The sequence below is a fragment of the Rhynchophorus ferrugineus genome, unplaced genomic scaffold (genome assembly GCF_030347505.1).
Source record: "Rhynchophorus ferrugineus isolate W39M unplaced genomic scaffold, kcgeb_rfMv2 rfM1, whole genome shotgun sequence".
NCBI lineage: Eukaryota > Metazoa > Arthropoda > Insecta > Coleoptera > Curculionidae > Rhynchophorus > Rhynchophorus ferrugineus.
Genome location: NW_027472580.1, coordinates 57980305 through 58001383, shown reverse-complemented (window position 1 = coordinate 58001383; position 21079 = coordinate 57980305). Strand labels below are relative to the sequence as shown.

The 21079-nt window shown below is 29.0% G+C and overlaps 1 protein-coding gene across 3 annotated transcripts in view; it reads left to right on the top strand.

The window, feature by feature from the left end:
• Nucleotides 1-221: 221 nt before the first annotated feature.
• Nucleotides 222-21079, top strand: part of lov (BTB/POZ domain-containing jim lovell protein) — a 640300-nt gene continuing 619442 nt past the window's right edge. For 2 of the 3 annotated variants that reach the window (XM_076408331.1, XM_076408306.1), the window contains exon 1: nucleotides 222-533. The gene's annotated coding sequence lies outside the window, so the exon portion shown is untranslated. Of the gene's footprint in view, nucleotides 534-8242; nucleotides 8377-8429; nucleotides 8648-21079 lie in introns of those variants that run through there. The other variant, XR_013006303.1, reaches the window with a different exon arrangement.

Here is a 21079-nt window from a genome sequence, read left to right as displayed (position 1 = left end):
TACAAGCAAGGTAAAGTATAATTATTTTTCCTAATTATAAACAACAGTAGTTTTTAATCAAATATGCTTTAAACAGAAATATAATATTTAATATGTTTATACATTTATCATACATTCCCAGTAAAATATTCCCTGAAGAATAACTTACTTATTCTGTGAAAACCAATGAATTTTATCAAAACTTTTTTTTAATCCAAATAGTATTGTGGAATGTTGTTTTATACTAACATTTTATGTTCGTTGGTATATGTGTTTTATGTTTCGTTGTGTGTGTATACGTATATTTTAAGTCGATTATATGGATTTTAATTAATTTTTATATTGATTTTTTAAAACTAAACAATATGTATCCTTGTATAAAGTGCGTGTTAAAAAAAATGTTCATATTATATTTTATTGTACAACGTGCGCGATGTGATGCAGTACTGATCATATCTTCTTTGATTTGTTTGATTTTGGCTTTGTCTAAACAAAAATATATGATTGATTAGACAATTTTTTAAAAACTATTTCAGCATTTGGACTGTATAAACGTAAGTATTATAAACTTTTTCCAATTAAATTAATTTTATATAAATCATTAATGAAAAATAATATATATTTAAACCATTCAAAGTAATTTAAAAAATTTAATACTCTCTAAATTGCATAAATAGACAAAATTAAGCTATCATTATCTACAGTCCTTTCAATAAAACACCAACCAATGCACGTCATCAACACCGTCGAACGTAATGCCTAAACACGTAAAATCGCTAGGAGCATTCTTTCTCATTTTACTTACTAGCATTATTAGAATGAAGATGCGTCCGAACATGTAACCAAATCGGTCAATGAAAATATAATAAAACAAATCTAACCTACAAGAGTCGTAGCTGTTTATCTAACTGTAGTTTAGTCCTTATAATGTTAAAACAAATTATATTTTGTAACGTTAGTTTTGTTTCATTATTTTATTTTCATTAGAAGTTTCTCATAATCAAAATAATTAACGTTGCTTTATATATTTTGGTGACTACATTGGCTGTTTTATTGGAAGGACTATACTATTGGTGCTTCTTATTTTACTAGATGTGTATATTTCTGAAATACATAGTTCGTTTGTGAATTGTTGAAATAATGGTTCCTTGACGTTTTCGATAAAAGCTTACCGGCGTTAAATTCTAGTTGCGCGTTGACCGAGAACGTTACCAACAAAGATTGGCTCGAGTCAAAATCAATTTTCATTTTCCTTCATTTCATCTCTATCAACAGATGGTGATGAAACATATCTGAATATTCTAATACTTTTCATTATACTGTGTTTTCTCTTAGACATTTCATTAAATATTACTAAGAAATAAATGATTTAAAATAGTAAATGTAACAACATTCTCTGTTTTTACCATATATTTTCTTGCTTACATGAACTAGAACAAGTGTTTTGAAGTCCAGAGATATTATATTGAATAACTGAGTGATCTTGTTTTACATTTAAAATAATTAATTATGATTGTGATATGGAGTTAGATATTATTCACTTTTTTACCCAATGTTAAACGTTATTTTGAATTATAATTCATTTTATTTTGAATTTGCTATGTAATATACATGAAGAAATAATGCACTGTTAAATTATGTCGACAAGAAATTTTCGTTCATGAAAATATATATTCAGGTTTTTTAAAACCATAATTGCGAATATTGGTCATCGATTATCTAAAGTTATATGGGCCGTATGGGTCTATTTATACAACCAAGTTATTGGCATGATATAAAAAAGTGGCAATCAGAAGGCACTATATCTGGTGAGTAAGCTGGGTGCAACATAACTTCCCTTTTGAGCTGTAATACTGTATCCTTCATAACTCTTTCAATATGTGGCTGTTGTCAGGCAAGATGATGACTCGTTATTGATTACTTTTTAATACAATACGTCAATTAGTTTGTTCAATTGACGCCGGTAAACATCTATGGTAACAGTTATATTCGATTTTAGCCGTTCATAATACAATACATCTTACTGGATCCACCATATACACAACAAGACTTTATGTCCGAAGTGGAATATTTTTTAAGTTGATGCGGATAGCTTTTCTGAACTTACGAATTTGTGCGTTTGGGATAGACGTAGTTGATGCATTTTTCATAGCATATTACAATTATGCAATTCGTCAGAGAAAACTTTTCTTTGTGTACCTGACAAGCAATGAAATGAAAACCGATATTTTGAATGTAATGGAACGATAACGACAAAAATTATAAAAATATTTGATGAATTTGGCAGCAGATTTTTTCAAATTAAGTAAGAAAAATAATGTAATTCATGATTAGTGTGGATATGCGCAGAATAACTCAATAACTTTAAATGGAAACTGTTAATTCATGTAGAGAAATGTTAAAACCATTGATTTAATAGTTATACCTTGATTTTTATCAATAGATATCGCTGATCAAAAAAAAATCCATAGTAATGTTCCAGATAGTAATGTTCAACAACAGATTCAAGCCTGTTAAAATCACTGTTAACTGGTTTATCTATTTGGTATCTATTTTTCTTCAATTACAGTATGTAATAGTACTAGTATGTATTTTAAGAGCAATCGGAATAATCAAAATAATATGAAAACTTCATCGTGATGTTGTATGCATTGGCTACCCGTTAATAACTAAAGATCGTCAATGAAAGTCAAATTAGGTGTGAAATTATTAAAGATCGGCTACACTATTTGGAACTTTGAATGATGAGTTCTAAACGTTTTTTTTGTGTACACTTCGCATAAGTCGTATTGTTAAAATATTTCCGCCAGGCCCCTTAAGCGACAAGTGATGTACTAATATCAAGTAGTCAAATAAAGAAATTTGTTGATGAAAAGGAAATATTATATTGACGTGAAAACCGTCCTGAAGATAACTATCACAAGGTTGACAAGCCTTTGTGACTAGTTAAAGTGAAAGAAAGTTTGACAATTTTACTAGTCTAGTTATTAGTGTAGTTATTCTTTATTTTTTATTGGTATTATATTTTTACAAAAGTTATATTCTTGTTTATATTTCAAGTTTTTTTTTGTATTTTAAACTGTTTGTTTGCTGTGTTCATAAATATTTCTCGTTAAAAATATGTTTGATTTAGTAACGATAGCAGAGTAATGCAATAAATATAATGTTGGAAATATCGTCCATTGTTTTCCATGATCTTTTGCGATCTTTCCTTGAAGTAAATGCGATGGCAAAATAAAATGTCCCCGGCCTGAGACATAGATGGTGCTACTAGAATTAAATCTATATCTTTTTTAATTAGTCTTAGAAGTAAATTAAAATCATGTAGTAACAACATTATTTTCTTGATTTAAACATATTGTTATATCACTACTAATATATTCGAGGAGTAATAACATTTCTTAAAATGGGTTATGTTTTCAAGTGAAAATCACCACAGTAATGTTGAAAAGTAATTATCCTAAACATCGTGGCATAATATCGAAGTGCAAAGTAACTTTTAAATTACAGCGTTGAATTGAAGAAAGGAAGCTGTTAAAAACTATCAAATAAATTTTACTGCACTGGCTACCTATTCGATACTGTTTGAATGATTTATGGTCTTAGTCAAACTCCATAAAATAAATTTTTATTACCTTTCAAATTACATAAATGTACAATGTTGTGTTTCACGAGTCTATTATTGTTCTGGATTGTTAAGAAAGAACCAGATTATCGTATTTTTTCGAAGTATGGTTATAGGTAATATAATATTTTAAGTAATTATGTTATGTAAATTTGTTTAAACTAGTTTGTATTGTTAGTGGAATAATTAACGTATTTGGATTGCATGCATATTTGACCAGAAATTTACAGAACAATCAAATGTTTAAATCGATTATTATTATTTATTTGTAAGTGTGTTTAGTTTTTATATACAAAAGTAATTTTTTACGATGCAACGTTAAATTATAAAAGTTTTAATAATGTAGCAGATAATATTGGCTTTGATTATTAGCAAAAATAAATTTATTTTGTGTAGTTCACCTATTATATAATTTTATGTTTTAAAATATTTTTTAAATTTTATAATTTTTTCGAATTTTGATTTAACTTTTTAATTAACATGGCTATGTATATAAGTTCCATATATTACCGCGACAGGGATTACAAATAATTAACTTTTTCCACTGTTACTTTTTAATTTGATAAATACTAATTTTTGGAACTGTTTTTGTAAATCTTATATTTTCTACATTTTTCCAGTTAAAACTATCAATTTTTCATCAGTAAATTTAACCAAAATTTATTATTTTAATATCTATTTGTATTATAATGCATACATGTGGTAAAGGCGACAGTGCAATCCACCTTCTCTTGCAATAGTCACGGGTTTGAATCCTGCTGTAGCAGGGTCGTAAATTTAAATTTGTGATTGTCCTAGGAAAGAGTGCAAAATTCGACTAGGAAGATGATCCCTGTCACGCCAGTAACCAGGCTGGGTAAGACCGGATGTCTTCTGGGATGATTTCTAAGTTGGTCATTCGCCAGTCGGTAGGCTTAATGCCGAGGGCCGTGGTTCGGAGTCCTCGTTAAATAGTAGGTCAAGTGCAGATAAATCACTGTTGGTAAAAGGAGACTTTAAAATATATAATAATAATTATAAACATATAAAATAACTTAAAATCAAAGAAAAACTAGATAAACTTCATAAGTGGTGTGGCTACAAAATGACGCTATCCTTCTTATATTCAAATATATGTATATGTGGGAGGGGGGGGGCTGTGACTTGTATTTGCCTTTAGAAAAAGATAAAAGATCTGAAGATAGAAGGTGTACGAAATAGGAATATAATAGTTGATTACGGCTAAGTTGTTTAGTTTTTGAGTTAAGTAATATAGTGGCAAAATTGTATTATCACAATAATAAAGATTTTAGCGATTGTATTCCACTGAAATGTGTTATGTGTTATTATCATATATATATATATATATATATATATATATATATATATATATATATATATATATATATATGTATATATATATATATATATATATATATATATGTATATATATATATATATATATATATATATATATATATATATATATATATATATATATATATATGTCATAAATAGATGTTCTATAGTTAATATAATATATTAATAATAATAATTAGTTAATATATATTATTCTTTCTATAGTCATAAATAGATTTTGTTAAACAACATATGAAGCTATTAATTTGAAGAAAGCCTCTGAAAGCATCGTGATAGAACTGGATGAACAACATTTGAAAGAACGTATATACGTTCTTTTAAATTAATTCATATTTCTTAAATACATTTTCATATAATTGATAATCCTGGAAACATAAAAATAAGTTTTTGTGCGTTTGGAAATCTGAATCATCCTGACTTTTATAAATCATTTTATGCACTCGTGGGTGGGTATAATCAGAAAAAAAATATAATAATCTTTAAGATTGCTGCCGCAAGAGAAACGAAATAGACTAAAAAATTTATAAATAGCAGCATATTTTAATGCGAACCGGTCGCTCTGAAACAAAATGGATTGCAGCCTCCTCCTTTGGTGTTTCTGGGGATTAATTAGTTTAATTCTTAGCTTTCCCGTCTTGGTAATGACGGAGTATAGAGGGTAAAAGAAGAGAAAAGAAACAAGACGATCCTAGAAGAGTTATAGAAGTAGGAATTTAATATTAATGAGATGCGGAAACAATGGCGGTTTAAGATGCATATCTGTGTAAAAAATGATTGTATTATTTGGGTTGAAAATTTTGTTTAAAAGTCATTGTTATATTTTTAGGAATCCATTTGGTTATACTAAACCATTGACATTACTCGCTCTACTTTCTTTTGTTTTAATTCTTTCTATAACATATAATATTATTTAAGAAGCTTTAATAATTCAATAGGTTTTGCGTGCAAAATGGTTATCTCAAAAAAATTAAAAAATTATAGCATATAGGATAATCATTTAAGCACTGTAGAGTGGAATTTCTACTTAATTAATTCTTATTAACATATTTTGTTTTTAGTTCTTGTTAACTAATTATTGCTTCAACACTCATATGTGTTTTTTTTGTAAGAATAGAGATGGTAACATACATAAGAATGCAGTTGAGATTATAGTTTCTAATATATTAAGTGTTAGAATTAATTCATAGACTTTATAAAAGTTGGTGTAGTTAGAATGGTACAATTATTTCACCGTTTCTTTTCAACACATCCATGGTCCATCCATCGTACAGTCCTGATTCTGCACTTAATACATTTTTTATCCGCGCGTAAAAAAACATAGGCGCTTTAGAGTAAAATAATAAATTAAATGCTTCTAAGTTGATTTAGTATACTTATTTCATGTTTTAAGGCAAAATATCGTTTTGACATTGATGGACTACTAGTGGGTTTGATGTTTTAGTGCAATTCCATATATCTAACCCATATGTCGATATTGGCTTTATGATTGACTGACAAACCAAACTCTTTTATTTTCTATCAACTTGAGAGTATCTTCCGATAAACCAGCACTGTTGCTCAATTCTGAGTATGATCTGAATTTTGTCCAAGATGTGTCCTACCATCAGTATGGATGCCGAGTTATCTGGCATCCACACATAATTAGGTTTTTGTTATTTCTCCGCAATGCAAATTTAACATTGATATCTTGCGCTGTATTTTTCAGTCTCTAGTCCATTTGTAGATCTTGCTCTTGCCATAATAACTGTGTTGGGGGTAAATGTTCTAAGTACTAGCAGTGTAGAGCCTATACAGGAGTGGTCCGAAGACACTATCCTGGGAACCCCAGCCAAAATAGGTTTAAGTGTTGATAATGCCCCTTTATGTGGGACTCTATAAATTTTGTTTCTGGTACATATGACTCCGGTTGTTTACAATAGTTCCGCGGTAGCAATATGCCCATCTTGTAGAACAGTCCCGAATGCCATATCCGGTCAAAAGCTTGTAAGACGTCCAGGAATATTGCAGGTCCAATTTTTTTCTTCAAATGTTTTCTCTAAAGCCGCTGTCACACTTGTCTTGTCAACAACCGCTGTGCACTAGGTTCATTATTGATTGGTAATTTTAAAAGCCAAACTAGAAATTTGCTATATTTATATAGGGTTTAATATGTTTTAAGAGAAGTTTCTCAAATAATTTTGATATCGTAGGTAGTCATGAAATAGGTCTGTAGGATCAGACTTGTCCTGCCGGTTTCTAAGTTTTGTAAGCATAATTACTTTTGCCAATAATAAATATAGATACTATAAGCCAGATATATAAACTAATCAATTCTCGCATATCATCATGTTATCATGTCAATGGCTCACAATTAATGCTTTATAAGTAAAATATATTATCTTCTTGAGATGTGTAATTCTTAATTTATTACTTAATATTTAAATATTTATTACTTAATAATTCTTAATTTAAATATTTGATATTATTTGAAATTTCACTTGTGGCTTTATTTTTTTAATATAATACAATTATAATATAATTATTTTAAATGAATTTTAACACTACAGTGTAGTAATATGATTTTTGACATTTTTCATTTAACATTTGAAGCAAAGGGTAATGATCAACTTAAATTTTTAGTTAATACACAGAAAGGAATACACTTTAAAAATTATTATCTTTTCTTCAATATTTTAGTTTTTATATTTAGTTATTTTATAATGCAATATGTATTTTAGTAATGATTTACGTAATAAAAATAAACCTATGAATTATGTTAAAATAAAAAAATCTTAACATCATTGCTATAATTCATTTTACATATTTAAATACGTTCGTTACATGTTCCCATGGTGAAACTTTCGTTCAACTTCTTTTATGAGTTTGTAACGTGAATTTGTCTTCGGGGGAAATGTAAATCACATGGTGCCAGTAAAGACGAATGGACAAACATAGGAAGATAATAGTTTATTAAGATTAAGTTGATTAGTTTTATTAATCAAGTAATATATTATCAAAGTTATTTTATCGTATTAAAGATACTCTCGATTGTTTTTCATTGAAATCTCTGGCTAGAAAAATGTGTTCGTAGACAGAAGTAAATGCACAAGAATTAAAAAATGTCGCTCACATCTATAATATGAAATATAACATGAATATTGGACGTAGGTATAAATTCTCTAGTAACATCAGCCTAGTTATATAAGTGTACTTCTTACTTTCTTTTATATAACTCTTATCATATATGGATTTGTAATGTATCATAAATAGATGCACTATAATTGATAATTTTCTTTTTAGAAACTCTCTCTTAATGGAAATTATTTTATTCTAAACGGAAACTAAACTGACGAAGCGAGATAAACACATACGTGGAAATTATGCTGCATTCATACTTAACACAGAAAAATGCCATGTTATACAGTCCATAGATGGTAAGAAATGAAATATTCAAATAATTTTGCCCTAACGTAATAATGTTTTTTAGGTCGATATTTATGTATATTTACATAAAATTATGAAAGCCATTTTCAATATATTATTAGTGGAATGAAACTTTAACTGCACAATTACCTACTAGAAACTACTGTGAGGTACTCGAATCAATGCACATTTCCAGACTGTTTCCAACGTTTATTAATTTTGTAATATTCGCAAGTAAAATGTTTCAGGATATCCACTAACATTATATATGACAACAATTAATATCAACGTGTTTTATTTGATAATCCAAATAATGAATCATATTTTTACTAATAATTAACTTTATCGTGGAAAATCATTAAGCTTTTACATTTTTTGTTTGATTGATTTTTTGTTGAAGAAGTTCTTTTAACTTTGAATTTTTCATTTCAAATGGTTGTCGAATACTATAAATGAAACTGTGAGGCTCATTTGAGAAAGTAGTCAATCAAGTAGTCAGAAATCAGTCTTGACTGTAAGTATTCCTTGGATAGAACTGTCATTTGTTTTCAGTGAAATACTTAACAAATGCCGGTTATGTAAAGGATGGCAGTTTATTAAATACATTGACTAAATAATAGAACCAACTAAACTAAAAAACCAATTAAACAATTGCGATTGCCTTGAACTCTCGGAATTTAGTTGGGGGTCAGTAAACTTGTACATCTAAAAATTATCTATATAATTTTCTCGAAGAACTACGTACTTTCTGGTATTGCAACATATTAGTGTTTGAATTTATTTTTTTCATGTCCATGACTATACTATTAATCAACAAAATTACTAGTTTCTTATCAATTGTCCCTCAGTTCGAAAAAAGACCGGTACAGGTGTTTTATGATTACAAAGGTTACTACAAAACCATCGGTTAATTTCTTAGAATTCATGGTTTTATCATTGCTTTTATATTAAATATAGACTAATATTCTAAATATGGGTACACCAAAAACAAACTATTCGAGAGAAATTATAGAGTTCATAAGTTTATAACATGACAAAAAGTACACGTATTTCGAACAGGGGAATGGTATGTATATTTTAGCCAGATGGATATTTTAAGGTTCTATAAGATAGTAGGTAAGATACTTCTAAGATTTGATTAAGATTCTAGTGAATCAAGTTATTTATAGTCATTTTTTTAGAATTACCTTATTGCTTCTCTACCTTTAAACGATGGTGTATGTATAGTCCTTCCAATGAAATAGCCAATGCACATTATCAGGATTTATAATGCAACGTGCATCAAATTTAAGTTTTGGTTTATTTTGACTCTGGCTTGAACAAAATACTGATGTAAATAAAACAATGGCAGAAATATAAAGTTATTAGATATGAAGTATTCTAACTTTCTAGTACATCTAATGTATGTATTTCCGAAAGACTTAAATTACAGTTAATTATACAGCCACATTAGTTTGTAGGTCAGAGTTATTTTATTATATTTACATTGAACTCTTCTTTCACATCACTTATGAGATAGAGTTCTAGACATTTTTTTATGTAGTGGCACCTCCTGGAAACACTATCTATCTAACTAACAATTGTATCTCCATATAATGTATTTTACTGAGAAAGCATATTTGCCTTTTTGCCTTAGCTCTATCTTTCCTTCATTGGTTATTTTAGTACCACTCAATTTCGTCTGAATTTCTTCCGTTACTGCCTGTGTATATTTTCCTTTATAAAACTAGATTTAATTACTAAATTCTTCCTGATGCATTTACCATATCTGATAAACAGTTAGTATTAATTCTCCCCTTTTTATTATTTTTATTATTTCTTATATTTTATTTTACTTAATTACACAAATACCTATGCACATAAATATTTCACACTATACAATATTGTTAATTTATAATATATCGAACACTTGCAAATGATTCCACCATCAGCCAATTCCTTATTCTGTATGTCTTTTATTGTAGGCAATGCTTCTTTATACATTCACTCTTTTTTTGTCAGGGTTGTATTTAAAAAAAGTAAATTACACAAAACACAAATCTTTAATTTATATTTAATGAGTGTAATTATTAAAAGACATTATAAGCAACAGATTGGCCACGTTATTCTAACTTTTAACTTTTTTCATGTCCCATCTATATACATAAATTGAAATAATAAATGTTTTCTTAATTTTATCATATACTTTTAAACCTAGTATTCTTTTAAAAACAATGTCTTAAAGTTCAATTAGATGTCTTCGTAAGTTATATTTACACTTCTTAAATCCTATGTTCACAAAGAGCTTTATATTTCTAAGTTTTCTATGGATACTTCCCAGACTAACAGTTATCTCTAAAATAATTATGTTAAATAATCACTATGAATTGTAGCAAATGATGATATGAAATCACAGATAGGCCACGTTATTCTAACTTTTAACTTTTTTCATTAATTTTTGTTGTCTTTATACTCTTTAGTGTTTGCCAAGGTGACCCAATGGTTCATTTTAAATATTCATGTCCCATCTATATACATAAATTGAAATAATAAATGATTTCTTAATTTTATCATATACTTTTAAACCTGGTATTCTTTTAAAAACAATGTCTTAAAGTTCAATTAGATGTCTTCGTAAGTTATATTTACACTTCTTAAATGCTATGTTCACAAATAGCTTTATATTTCTAAGTTTTCTATGGATACTTCCCAGACTAACAGTTATCTCTAAAATAATTATATTAAGTAATCACTATGAATTTTAGCAAATGATGATATGAAATCACAGATAGGCCACGTTATTCTAACTTTTAACTGTTTTCATCAATTTTTGTTGTCTTTATACTCTTTAGTGTTTGCCAAGGTGACCCAACTGTTCATTTTAAATATTCATGTCCCATCTATATACATAAATTGAAATAATAAATGATTTCTTAATTTTATCATAAACTTTTACATCTAACATTCTTTTAAAAACAATGTCTTAAAGTTCAATTAGATGTCTTCGTAAGTTATATTTACACTTCTTAAATGCTATGTTCACAAATAGCTTTATATTTCTAAGTTTTCTATGGATACTTCCCAGACTAACAGTTATCTCTAAAATAATTATGTTAAATAATCACTATGAATTGTAGCAAATGATGATATGAAATCACAGATAGGCCACGTTGTTCTAACTTTTAACTTTTTTCATCAAGTTTTGTTCTCTTTATACTCTTTAGTGTTTGCCAAGGTGACACAATGGTTCATTTTAAAATATTCATGTCCCGTCTAGTGTCCCGTGTCACATAGCTTAGGTATCTTTGTATGTCAGTTATTTCCTGAATTTCTATTTACATTTGTGATATTAGAGTTATGGATATTGCAGATGTTTTGTGGTGTAACACTTTCAATTCGATTTCAAGTTCCTATTATTTAATCAAGTTGAAAGTATGAAAAGTAGTATAGTTTACATTATTTCACCCCGACGGTTAATGAGTATATGCCAATAATGGTAATAAAAAAACTTCTATCGTGAATTTTAAGCTATAATTGATTAATAGAATCTGAAAATGTCTGATTGTTTTAACATAATTTATCGACATAAAGAGAACGTGCATAAAATTATCACCGTTAATTTTGCATTACGACGCTCAGTACAATAGGTGGGCAAGGTAACTCGCAAAGCGATTTTTTTAATTGGGGCTTTATCTCATCTTTTCTTTTCTTTCGCGTTGGCCGCGTTGCAATAGCACTTTCTTAAATCTTGAATCGGCCGGAAGGCCTCGGTATCATGTGGGTAGGTTTTTGTTTTAGATGCGTGTTTTCTTTTAGACCTTGCCGTTTTCGTTTTATATATCGTTTATTATCGGTGTATTGATATACTTTATTGTAGTTCCAAATGATATTGAACTGTTATGATTTACTTGTGTCTTATTTTAATCTGAAATCTTACAAATAGTATGGATGACCTATGATTTGATTAAAAAGGTATTTTCAGCTTTAGGGTTCTGGCTCAATAAATGAAGGTAAGTTGAAATAAGAAATGAAGACTGCATAGCAACTCAATGCTGTTTATTGGTTAAATTAAATTACTGGCAATGACATTGTAATGTTTTCGTTCTCGATTCTATGCCATGGTAATCTTATTAGTGTTTCAGTTCAATTGAAAAGTCCCCGGTGTATCTAAGTAAATCACATTGTTTTGGCAAAATTAGTTTTTTTATTCAACATAATTCCCTTCAAGGGTGATTTGTATTAAAAAATAAATTTATTCCCAGCGAACATTCTTTTGAGATCTGAGAACAGGAAATAGTCGATGGGGGCCAGATCTGGAGAATACGGTGGATGTGGAAGCAATTCGGTGCATTGTCTTGGTGAAGCAACACTTTCTATTTCTTCAAATGCGGCCATTTTTCGGCGATTTCGTCCTTCAGACGGTCCAATAACGCTATGTAATAGTCGCTGTTGATGATCCTTCCTTTTTCAAGGTAGCCAATGAAAATTTTTCCATGCGCATCCCAAAATACAGACGCCATAACCTTGCCAGCCACTGTTGCGTTTTCCACGCTTTGGAGCGGGTTCATCGTGAAATGATGGAGCCATATTTCATCCATTCTCACATATCGACGCAAAAACTCGGTGTTATTAGGCTTCATCACCTTCAGATACTTCGCTCGTGCGGCACCTACTTTGCACACAGCTTTCTCGTACCCAAATATTCGTGAATGATATGATGTACACGCTCAGTTGATATCTTTAGAGTATCTGCTATTTCAGTCAGTTTCAATTTACGGTCATTCAAAATCATTTTGTGAATTTTTAAAATGTTTTCGTCGGTAAAAACCTCGTTTGGGCGTTCCTGCGTTCACCGTCTTAGATGATCATTTCTCTATGTCCAAACTTTAAACTAAAAGCAATTACTTACCAATCCTTGATGGTTAATTTTCCCAGGGCAGTATCCGGAAACTCGGCATTAAGCCCAGTTATTGCTTCAACTGTATTTTTTTCCTTCAAAAAGTAATTTTTTATCAACACGCGAAATTCCTTTTTATCCATTTTTTTCACAATACAAAAGTTTCTTCACTCAAAATGCTATATTTCACAAACTAATGATCCGACAGCTGTCAAATTTATGCACGCATGTTTTGAGTGTTAGTTTTAACTAAAAAACATATGGATTTATGTATCAGACCGGGGACTTTTCAGTTGATGCAAGCCAGTGTCATTTCCTTACATCAAATCTCGAATCTATTAATGAGGCTGGGGATATCTTATCCTTTGAACCTCGCGTATTACTCTTCTGCTATTTCTCTTAGTACTGATGCAAGCTCATCTGTATGCTGAGCAAATCTGCCCTAATAATATCAAAAGCAAAGTAGAATTGCTATACATTAATATAATAAAATTGATAAATTTGATTGATTCTCAATGCTTTAATTTGTCGGATATTTCAATGTTGCTGTTGCTTACTGTGCTCCATAGTTGAATGCTGCATGTTCAGATTAGCTTTGTATACCATCATTATGCTCTCGTTGCTTAAGTAGTAGTGGCAACAGGTCGCCACCAATGCACACTACAGAGTTTGCTGTCAGGTTGTTTATGCTTGGTCTAGATGTGATTCTGTCAAGTTAGTCTACATAAAGACCGATGGAATTTTACCGATGGATAAGTTTCTCTTCTCAGTGTGTAAGTAACATGAGTAAAGTTGGTTTGGTTTACCTTTATTTTCCACTGGTTAAACCATTTCTCTATCTATATTATTTAGATGAAAAGCAGTTTTAGGTGTTAAAATGATAATAATAAAGAATGATATAATAAATTCGTACCTGAATCAGGTTTGACGACGTTGCCGTTGCTATTCCGTGTATTGGTTAATTTTTAGGATAATATTGGACCGCTGACATACGCAAAATTTGATATGTGCTTAGATCGCTAGAACCAGAATAATAATTTCTTATATTGTATTATACAGTTTTGTTTTTATTAACTTACCCTGAGATTTGAATAAAATAAACTTGATAGGAACATAATGAAGTAGAAATGTTCCAGTAAATTGCAGATTTTCGCTGAATTTATGGATATGGTAAATATTGTTAGGTACAATTTGTTGTCTTTAAGGTACTTGACATATTATTTTTCTGTTAATAGAAAGTCTTCTCAATATTATCTGGTTGAAGTTGATTGTTGCATCCAGAACAGACGGTAATTTAATATTCGGATGACCATTGATCATGCGTTATAGATAGAATTCTTTTAAGTTTTTATTAATACATTTATTGAAAGATGAAATTTGAGAAACATTTACAGATTATAGTAATTTTTGTTGTTTTCATGCAAATGACAGTAATTATTTTTAATCATAGTTATTGTTGTCAACTTTATTTAATATTTACTAATTATAGTTTCATTCAAATTTTCAAATATAGTATTTATGGATTGATGTTCTCTTGGATTACGGTAATTTGTGGGTCTAAAACATTACGCGAATTGATTGATTAATAGTACATATTTTTAATAATTTCCTAGTTTATAGAATTATTAAAGAAATTCAGGAGATTCGTCTGTAATAATTAATTAATTAATATTTATATTTCCATTTAAACTTAAATACAATTTTAAAATTTTAAAGATACTGCAACATAACGCATTGGAGTGCGTTGTTAAAAGACATTAAACATATTTTGTGCATAGCTTCATATTTGTGGATGTTCTAACTTTGTCATCCTGAATCAAAATAAAATTTTCATAATGGTGTAAATTTATTCGGGGATTAATTTCAAGTTATAATTTTTACAACTGTAGTTCTCATTACAATTCTAAATCTGATATTTATTTGAGTTTTTGGAAATTTCTGTTTCTGTTTCTTGGACATATAGAACAATATAAAAGGCTCAAATACCTATGTTGACTCTTTTCTGTTCTATGCACATATAGATTTAGTATTTTAGTTTTTTTTAGTTCTTCATGGTTTTTATGACATTGATTTGTTAATTAACAGTGACGGTTTATGATTATTTAATTATTAACCTATATATAAAATGAACATAAATATGTACTTTTCTAATCTTTTCTTGTTGTGACACACAATCTATAACTAATTATTTTGCTCTTTAACTCCGACAACTACTTCTAACATTTAATGCTTCTTAACACAATAATTCACAAATTTATGAGTTGAATATCATGAAATATTAACCCATTCTTTTTGAAGGTTATTATTAAGTGAAAAGATGGTGAATGCAATGAAACTAACGCCATTTATGTGTTAGGCTCGGGACTTGTCACCAGTTGTGTTGTATCTATTACATTGTTGTTGCAAGGATTTAAGTAATATACTGAAATGACTCTAATAATTTACAGAAAAAAGTACGTGTACAGCATTTTAAAGTAACTGGAATTTTTTATCTTTGGTGGTTATTATCACTTTTTTAAGTTAATTAGATTTCAATTCATTCATATCCATCATCAATTAGAACAAACTTATTTAAAATATTTTGCGAACCCGAGAAAGATGTTTGTTACAATCTACTGAGTCACTAATATGAACCCGATGGACGATTATCACGAATGAAAGCTGATATAGCCGACTAATTAGCACAAGTTTTCGATGGTCAAACAAGTCTTTGGTCATTATAGCAGTCTTCGGTCGAACAGAGTCGTCATTCTATCAAAGACGGTATCGAAATGTCTTGCCTCAAATAACATTAAATAATTTTGTAGTAAGAGTTTGATTTCAATAATGCAAGAAATTCTTCATTAATTAAAATATATTTAGGATATATCGATCCGCAGGACTTGTTATATTTATCGTGAATTATCTTATGTTCGTTTTATTATCAATCCAATATTGTCTTCTATACACAATTAATTAATTACAGTCGATTAATTTGTACTGTAGTACCTTCTCACAGCTCATGTAAATTTACAATTTACGTCGACCGATTAAAGCAATCGGTATTTTATAATACCACGCAAATAATCAGTCTAGATAAGATTTCGTGTATCTTTTAGATTCATCGATTTAATTCTTAAAATGTATTTAACTTGTATGAATATCTGACAAAGCCATTAAAAGAGCTAGTAGGGTTTTCAAACTTTTATTTTTCTTTGAAACCATTTTATGGTACAAAAATTAGTGGTTATTTATTAGACCGATATCCGATACATATTAAATGTGTATAAAATTATGTGTCTAAATATGTTATTCATACATAGATATAACTTAAAACAATTTACTTTTATAACATTCATATTAGTCTTAGTAATTATGTTTATATAACTAGGGTGGCAGTATGAATTAAAATATGAAAAAAATATTCAGTCAATTTGGTGAAATAATTGAAAATTGGGGACATACATGAGGGTCCTTATAGAGTATCAGACCCTTTCTTATTTGTTTATTTGTCGCATTGTTGCAAGATATCTTTCCGATGCAGGCTGACAAGAACACTTCTTCGAAAGCCGTCAGCCACAATACCTTCTTAATCAAATCAGCGCCCAAGATATGTTTGTGCCGTCTTATATTTGTGACGTAGTTTATTTTATGTAAGACTGACAAAGGAATTATGAAGCTCCTTATTCGCAATTGTGGATTATATGGAGATGAAGTGCTTTGTCTCTGACTGGTTTCGAACGTTAAAAAGTCCTTTTCCTAACGAAAACAGAAGTTATTATTGGTTTTGCTGTTCTTATTCAGATTCGCAGATTTGTTCGTTTCTCTCGAGGTATTTATAATAGGCTCAATCTAATTATTAAATTAGAGTTTTAAAAGTTATCATCTAATATATACATTCATTAACCGCGTTAAAACGGTTCCTCTTTTCCTATTACTTCAATTTCTACTAAAATAGATTTTGATTGAATTTATTTTTAAGTTGAGGTCTTAAAGTTGATCTTAAAATGGAACTTACTTTTTGGATAATCATGTTGCCATTCGAGTTAGTATAGTCAATTTCAATACACCAATATATGATAAGGATTATTTACTATTGTATTGTGATTATTATTTTTTTACGTTTTTATTGTTGGTTTTTTAGTTAGTTTCATATAATATATTTTTTGCGTCAACAACTGCTATTTTGGATAAATGAATTCATTTTTTTAAAAACTAACTAATATAGTTTAGTAATAATCAATTATGAACTCTAATAATATATTTTTAAACATTTAATCTATAACATATGTAACAACTGACACAAATTTAGTGAGATTAATTGATTTCTTTCAGGAGCATCATTATTAATGATTTTAAAAAATAGTTTTTTTAAGATAAATTAAACATAAAAAAATCTATAGATTTGTAATAAAGACGTTTTTACCAGGGCGAAGTATAACAGAAGGCAGGAAGGTAGGAGTAATGACAATGGGATTGCACTAGGAGAGTAGCTTTTGATATTTCGGGAATAGAGGTCTTAAAAATTATCATTGTCAAAATTATCGTCGTTTGAATCAAGGACTTCTTATATTTTGATTGAGGCACCTCCAAAACTTATTCCCTAACTAATTTATTAATTCATAATTTCTTCTATTTATCCGATATGTTCTAGCTATGCAAATTATTTTAACTTCTAAGGTAGTTTAATTTTAACTTCTCCATATTTTCATTACTCCATTTATGTAACAGGTCAATTGAAAAGTCCTCGGCCTACCATAGTAAAACACATTTTTTTAATAAAATGATTTTTTTTATTCAACATAATTCCCTCAAGTCGACCCTCCAACTTTTCGATACTATTTTTGTAGTACGATTTGCCCTTTGCTTCAAAATGTCTATGTGTCAGGTCGGAGACTTTTTAATTGATCTGTTATTCATAAAATCTTTAATCTTCTATCCATATTTCTCACCTAAAATATACGTTATATATACATTATATAAATAATAATTGCTTAACTAAATTTTAAGTACAATTGCATCGTTCTTTTATTCGACTCTTCGATCTCACCGTTGCAGACAGCTCATCTTTAATTTGTCTTCTATGGCTTTATCTATTGCTTTCTATTTGGTCTTATTTTTCACTTGGGAACTAATAACTCATCGACAATAGAGGAATTAAAATTCTATTTTATAGTTCTTAATATTCTTTGCAATATTTATTTTAACTCTTGGTGCAATTAATTTATTTATTGCCTCAAATATTCTTTTTTAAGAAATGCATTTACTAAAAATACCTGAAATGAATCAGAGGTTACTACCACTAAAAGTTTCAGAAAAATCTTAACCTTTAGAATTACCTCTACAATTTACCTAAGTTTTATGTCCAAAATAATGTCGCCAAAACAATATTAATTACTACATATAATAGTCCCTAAGCAGGAATCATTTTTCTTAGTTGTTCTCTGTTCAGCAGATATCAAATTAATTCAAGAACTAATTTCAATATTCTAAATTGCTTGTAAATAACGAGGACATATCATGCTCGCTTGCTCTTCCCGAATTTTATTAATCTATTCTGGGATAAAATTTTCGCATATGTTTTTTCTTTCACATCTTCCGACAAAGTGGACATATTAATTTTTTTCTCTCCAAAGAATGTAAATTATAATTTTCTTTATTTATGCAAATTTGCCATAACTCTTTATTAGTAGCTCCAACAATAAGGGAATAATCGACAATAAGATAAAGTCTTAAATAACACTGCTGAAATTAAATAACTTCGTTCGAGATTCACTTTCATTTATAATATTTTCTGAAATATAAAATTTAGGTATTTGTCTTATGATTTAAATTTTCCTTGTGTTTTGCGGTAAAAGATTGTTGCCAGATTTTTATTTTAAAATGTATGCGTCCGTAGTTGATTTACGTAAAACACAAACGACGAATAATCTCCTGTATAAGAGTTGGAATCAGCAGCGCGTCGGCCAGGTTCAATGAAAATAGGGCCTAAACTATTTGTTATATATACTTTGTACAATATATTATATATCAATGTCACGGCTATTTCTGGTTGTTTGATTTTGGGGTATTTTATTTTATTGGAATTTATTTGTTTACAGTGCATATTGCCGAAAAATTTTAGGTCTAAAAGTTCTTCCTCGACTTGAGCTTTAACTGTGCCAAATTTCACGCGTCCAGCTGCCCCATTTTCTTCATAAGGGAAGAAAATCTTTTGCTAGGCCTATTAATATATAGATAAAAAATCTGAAAAGTTATATGTGTATACTAATTTGTATACTCTATATAACAGTTCGAAGTAGCGTGTTGAATGGAGAATGATCGGTAAATGTTATTGCAGTATCAATATCCAAATATAAATTAATTTCGGTACTTCAGTTGGAAAATTATTTACAAATATTAAATCTTGGTGATGCTTTTGTTTAATTTAAGTCGACTGACTATATGATGCAGAACTTGATGATTTGACCTTTTTTTATCATAAAATTTATACTTTATATAACACAAATATTCAATTATACATTTTGTCTAGACTTTACTTTTAGTTTTGTCAATGTTTAGAGTAGAAAGCTGAACCTTCAGGACATTAGCTTAGTACTTTCCTGATTTATAAATATAAAATTATAAAATTTGTGCTCTAAATTGTATATTGCTTCTGCATCCAAATGAATATTCTTGAATCGGAAAAATAGAGGAAGAAATTTTTATGTTGCTATTTGTACAAATACACTCTCGTTATGAAAGGGCTATTTAAACTTATAATATAAACTCTTTTTGAAAATATTATCGTATATAATTATTTTATATTTTAGAAAAACAATATTTTGCTGGTTCAATATTCGATATTAGCATGACGAGGTAAAATCAAGCAATCTTAGTTACAACTAATTAATGTTGGCTGTAATTAATAATTCGAATAAGTCAGACACTCTTTATTTTCATTCATTCGTTCTGAAACTATGAAACAAAAACCACCCACTGCAATTTATATTTTTACAGACTGGCATGCCTTGCCCCCACTGCCACTCGAGCCTCCCGCCGCCATCGTTCTGTTTTCCAGTAAACAAGCATTTAAATCAGCATTTTAATTATATTCCAGCAGCTCGTTTTTTAAAATGTAACATCTTTTGTTTGCGACTCTCCAACTTCTTAATTGTTTTTAACTAATCCTCATACGCTCTGGGCCCTTAATTGTGAAGCCTCGCCCTAGAGACAACATTTTCTGCTCTTCTTCATTTTCTTCGTCGGCTTTTTTTTTGTTCGGTTCCGTCTATACCGGAGACAAAGCGTTTCGTCATTTCCCCTCCACATAATCCGTAAAAAAAAACACTAAAGAACAGTTTAAGGACGTTCTGTTGTGGTTACATTAAAATTTTTAATTAACCTAAGATAATGCAATTTCATTTAAACGCTTTACTTTATTTGTACTAGACTTAAGGGTAATCCACTTTGATATTTTCACGTTTTATATTCTCCTTACGTAGGATTGTTACTTTAAGTAAACATTCTTCATTACAAGTAGTATGATGTATAACCGAAGTAATTTCTTTTAATTAGTTAAAATATTGCATTTTAAGATAAAGAAATGATGACTTGTTGAGTCGTCCTTCTATTCGTTCGACTTTGATGATCGTCAAATTTGCAATGTTTCTATCGAATATTAAAAAAAAACGTTATTTTTTGAGTTTTTTCGAGCATTTTAAATTAAATAGTGTGCCAACAAAGCCATGCTGTATGGATCTCAACAAGTAGTAATCATTGGTAATCAGCTGGCGAGTACGTTGGATGTTTACCATTTGGGTTGTGCTGTAGCACCGTACACTTCACAACTCATATAACCTGTAATCTAGCGTTGTCAC